The 5,468-nt window shown below is 47.8% G+C and overlaps 1 protein-coding gene across 1 annotated transcript in view; it reads right to left on the bottom strand.

The window, feature by feature from the left end:
• fgfrl1a (fibroblast growth factor receptor like 1a) overlaps nucleotides 1-5,468 on the bottom strand; it is a 40,473-nt gene that overhangs the window by 10,193 nt on the left and 24,812 nt on the right. The gene's annotated exons all lie outside the window — the stretch shown is intronic.

Consider the following 5,468-nt stretch of genomic DNA (forward strand, 5'->3'; position numbering starts at 1 on the left):
ATGGTGGTGGTGGGGGTGATGGGGGTGGTGATGGTGGTAGTGGTGGTGGTGGTGATGGTGGTGGTGGTGTGGTGGGGGTGATGGGGGTGGTGGTGTGGTGGGGGTGATGGGGGTGGTGGTGGTGGTGGTGGGGGTGATGGGGGTGGTGATGGTGGTAGTGGTGGTGGGGGTGATGGGGGTGGTGGTGGAAAGGAGGGGGGGAGGGAGAAGAATGAGATGACATATCCTCAGCATATGTTCAAACATAAGACACACTTTCCACATGTTATTTTAAAACGGTGTAATACTCAACGGTTCAAACCTCCAACACATAAGTGATGTGGTTGTGGGTCCTGTTGTTTAAAGCTTCAGATTGGTTTTAACACATTTAAATGCAGAGTACCACTGTCTTTATTACTTCTGTTATTTACTGAGCTGTGATTAAGCCCTCGTGGAACGTGATGTATCGTTCATGTTTCTGGGAAGAACAGTAACAACCTTGGAATTAAACAAGGTGTATCAAATCAAATCGATTTAAAAAACACAGACAGGCAGGAGGGTGAAGTGGCTCAGGCGTTGTTCCAACCGAAGGGTACTGGGTCTGATCCCCGAGGCCCCTCCGTCGACTTATCAAGCATCGTTGGGCACAGAGTAGACACAAGTGTCTGCTAAACGAATCATCGAATCGTGTGTGTGTGTGTGTGTGTGTGTGTGTGTGTGTGAATCTCACACACACATACACACACACACACACTTTTTGGGCAGCATTAGCATGATGGAGAAGTTAAACAGGGCTAGAACAATAAAAGGCACTAGTGAGGAAGATGCTGTAAATCACAGTAGACAGCTTTAACTTTTACGAGCCGCGTTCTCCAGGCCAGGAGGAACAGATCAGACCTGCACAGACTCTAGAAGGTTCTTATGAGACACTTTTACGGGACCAGGAAACGTATTCAGATGCACTAAAGTAACTTTGCTCGCTCAAATGAGTGTGAAACTGATTTGTGAATAATAACAAATGATTTTCACTGCCAGGTTACGTCTTTTTTGCTTAGTTTTGGCTTAGCTAAACGTTAGTTGCTTTAATCAAAGTCCCTGGTAGGCTGGTGGTTAAGTAACTTACTACGTTTGGAATATTCCCCTTTGTGGGAGGAGACCAAGTCTGTAATTGATCAGTAATTGTGGTTTGTCTGCATTGGCAGTAAGCAGTAGGAAGAATAAGAGTAATGAATAATGAAGGCTAGAGAAAGTCTCTTTGGGTCCAGCGTGTGCGCTGGGGTTCTGGTTCCTCAGTGGAGTTAACTGTTGAACCCTCCTTGAATCCATCAAATCCTCCATTTCATGTCCTTTGTTTTTGTAGTTTCTCTAGTGTGTGGGAGCACCACAGTAATATAGTATACACACAAACATCTTTCGTTGACTGATAGATACTATGACAGATCGCTGCATGCACCCATCCTCCAAACTTACTGAATGACAGGGTGGGAAATTCATGCTGTCCATGGGAATATTGGTGAGCATGGTGTATGGGTTGTTTGTTCTTAACCACACAGTGTGGACCAATAGGAAGAGGAACAGCCCTGACCACACAAAGTGTCTCAATATGAACAGGAACACATTACAAAATGGCCGCCGGGGTCTGTTGTCAACGTTTAGTGAATGAGCCAACGTTTGGGGAGCAGCCGGGATGAGGTCACGGTCCAAACTCTTGCCAGAATATTCTGCTCTTGGCTGAAACTGCATATGGCTTCGTCTCTCTTTGTTTAGGCGAGGTAAATTGCAGTAGTGAACTTAATTGTTTTGTTAGGTAAATATTTTCAGTCATTTCCTCTTCTCTGCTGCACCAAATTGCATACGGGCAACTTAGATTACACTCATTACATACGTACGAACACAGAGACAGACATTCACACACACACACACACACACACAGTCACGGACACACACACACACACACACACACACACACACACACACACACACACACACACACATGGCATACAATCAAGTGGCTCATTCATTGAAACACATCACATTTGAAAGCATAAAATAAGTCCATGATTTGACAACAAAGTCCTTTCATATCTGAGCCGGTCAGAGAGACTGTTCACCTCTCACTACAGACACTTAGTCCTCCATCCGGTCAGAGAGACTGTTCACCTCTCACTACAGACACTTAGTCCTCCATCCGGTCAGAGACTGTTCACCTCTCACTACAGACACTTAGTCCTCCATCCGGTCAGAGAGACTCTCTCACTACAGACACTTAGTCCTCCATCCGGTCAGAGAGACTGTTCACCTCTCACTACAGACACTTAGTCCTCCATCCGGTCAGAGAGACTGTTCACCTCTCACTACAGACACTTAGTCCTCCATCCGGTCAGAGACTGTTCACCTCTCACTACAGACACTTAGTCCTCCATCCGGTCAGAGAGACTCTCTCACTACAGACACTTAGTCCTCCATCCGGTCAGAGAGACTCTCTCACTACAGACACTTAGTCCTCCATCCGGTCAGAGACTGTTCACCTCTCACTACAGACACTTAGTCCTCCATCCGGTCAAGAGGACCTGTTATAACAAACCCATTGGCTCACTGTAACATGTTACTCACATCACTCCCGGCAACCGGCGGGGAAAAAACATAACATAGAGACAAGAGATCAAAGAGAAAATAAGCTATTGGGTTTGGAAGGAGGGAGAACAAGTTTCACAGGAGCGCTTGATTTTATAACCCTGATGGGCTGGCCCCCGGGAGATACATCACGTTGATAACGGGGGGGGGGGAGTTCTGACCCTGTGTCTTGGTACATGGCGGTTAGTTCACCTCTGGGTAAACAAACAGCCGGAGAATTATGTGTCAGGGTGGCATTACTCAGCGGGACCCCCCCCCCCGCTCCCCCCACCAACCGGCTGACCCCTGGGCTGGGCCGGATGACAAAACAAACACACCCCAAGGCTTTAAAGAGCTGCCGCCAGTCATCTGCAGCGAGAACACACTGCTGTGTGTGAGCAGGACCAGACAGAACCAATAGAGCACAGAGAGAAAGCTTTTTTCTCCGCTCATGATTACTTTACTCTCACTTGTGTATACTTTGAATACTTTCTTAGGCAGTGAAAATACATGAATAATGCCAAGTGAGAGTTTGCTTGACTGTGTGTGTGAGAGGGAGTGAGTGAGAGAGAGAGAGAGAGAGAGAGAGAGAGAGAGAGAGAGAGAGAGAGAGAGAGAGAGAGAGAGAGAGAGAGAGAGAGAGAGAGAGAGAGAGAGATATAGTTATAGATTTATAGACCTTGCTTGATAAAAGAGAGAGGGCCAGGAAGAGGTGATTCAGGTTCAGGTAGGAGGGTAGGGTAGGAGGTGAGGTTCAGGTAGGAGAGGAGAGGAGAGAGGGGTACAGGCTCCGGTCAGATCATCATGCTCAGGAAGGTTACTGAGTGAAAGTGGATGTATGGAAGTGGCAGCCATGATGAGGGCTGTTAGGCTTCTCTAAATGCTGAGGAAAGGTTCTTTTCTCCTTAATGGCTGCACTAGTCCTGTCCTTTAGGGAGAGAATCCTGTCCTGAACCTGAACCTTTAAAGCAACGCATCGTTCAACCGTTCACGATTCAACGCTCAACTTGACAAAAATGATTTTCATACAATCATACAAATTGGGATTCATGTCCATAAATATGAGTGGACAGGAGCATGAGCAACCGTGATCGTATTATTAACATATCCTCACCCGGCTGTCCTCGTTCATACAGTCTGCCTGAGGGACCACAGTAAGAACTATCAGGGCAAAGTGTACAAGATCTTCAGACCATGTCACCACTGCAGACCATCCGCTGTACGACAGCCTGGTGGAAGTGCAGTCCGGTTCTCTGAGCACCGCGGTTATATCTTAAGTCTTAAGGGCTTATCTGAAGTCCTTATACATTCTCCTTCACACCTTTCCCTGACCTTGTGACACTTTCCATCAAAGTCAATGAAAAGTGGTCAGGAAAGGACACAAGGACGTGAAAGATTCCTATAATCTATTTTATTCTTACTGTTCACGGGGCCCAGCTTGTTGGGAACCAGATACCAGATAGAGATGATTGTTGTTGTGTGTGTGTGTGTGTGTTGTGTGTAACGGGGCGGCCACCTTGAGAGAGGTGTACTAGGGGTTGGAAAAAGAGGAGGGCAGTTTAACACAAAGTATCTGGTTGTGACGATGCAGGGGTCGGTCGAGGGAGAGAGAGAGACCTAGGTTCTTCCAGTCGGGGGTCTTGGTGTGCTCTCCTTAAGGCAGCTCTATGACACTGTCTGGAAGGACAGAGAGCAGGGAGGGGTCAAACGTACACAATGGTTGTCAACCTGTACTGTCCAGTTTATTCTCTCACAGTCCGTTTACCAAAGGGGTTCTCTCTCTCTCTCTCTCTCTCTCTCTCTCATCTCTCTCTCTCTCTCTCTCTCTCACTCTCTCTCTCTCTCTCTCAAGCGGTCTGAAATAAGAGACCGGGACAGAGCCTGTTGATTCGGAGATAACTGACTTAAGGTGTCTGAGTTGCAGACTGCAGGTCACTAGGGGACATACGCTCCACTACCTTCAGCCTCTCCTGCCGCCGTCAGACTACTCAAAACCTGTCATGTTCCAACACAGTTTTTACCGTTGCGGTGTGGATGTGGGATCAGGCCACCAGACCCCCTGTAGTGTGACATGGTCAGAGGCTTGAGAGGAGTCGTCTGGGACACTCTACACGCCCAAACGTGAAGTCTTGCGTGTTTGAATTTTCACTGTCGGAGTAACTGCAACTACGTGTAGACTGACGTTGATGATGTCACCGTCGTCCCGGAGACGCCCTGGAGACGGAAGGCGTGGCAGTCGGACGTGTGGTGGACCCTGCCCACCCACACAAGACCTTCTGGAAGATTTATGCAATAGTCGACATAGTAGACATTGTAGAATGGTGGAAGCCATAAACGTGGTATAGGCTGATCCTGGGATTTTTTGAAAAGCCTTCTCTCCTGTAGCTCCGCCCCCCTCCGGCAACCGATAGTGGGCTGCCACAATGTGTGTGTGTGTGTGTGTGTGTGTGTTTGTCTGAGGTTGTGCGGCTATGTGTATGTGTCTTGTGTGGTGTGCTTGTGTGTGTTTCTGTGTGTGTGTCTCTCGGTGCTTGAGTGGTTTGTGTGTGTGTGTTTGTTCTGTGTGTGTGTGTGTGTGTGTGTGTGTGTACGGTGTGTGTGTGTGTGTGTGTGTGTGTGTGTGTGTGTGGTGTGTTTGCGGCCAGGAAGGTGTGTGTGTCCTTAATCACACCTCACACATAGATGTCCCCTCTACGCTGTCAGAGCTTATTATCACTCGACCCATATCACTGATGTGTGGCACACAGATAGACATGTGTATTTGTGTGTGTGTGAGTGTGTGGTGTGTGTGTGTGTGTGTGTGTGTGTGTGTGTGCATGTATGCATGTGTATTTGTGTGTGTGTGTGTAAGATACACAGACAGAGACATGGACAGA

Source organism: Micromesistius poutassou (assembly GCF_964030765.1).
Source record: "Micromesistius poutassou genome assembly, chromosome: 6".
NCBI lineage: Eukaryota > Metazoa > Chordata > Actinopteri > Gadiformes > Gadidae > Micromesistius > Micromesistius poutassou.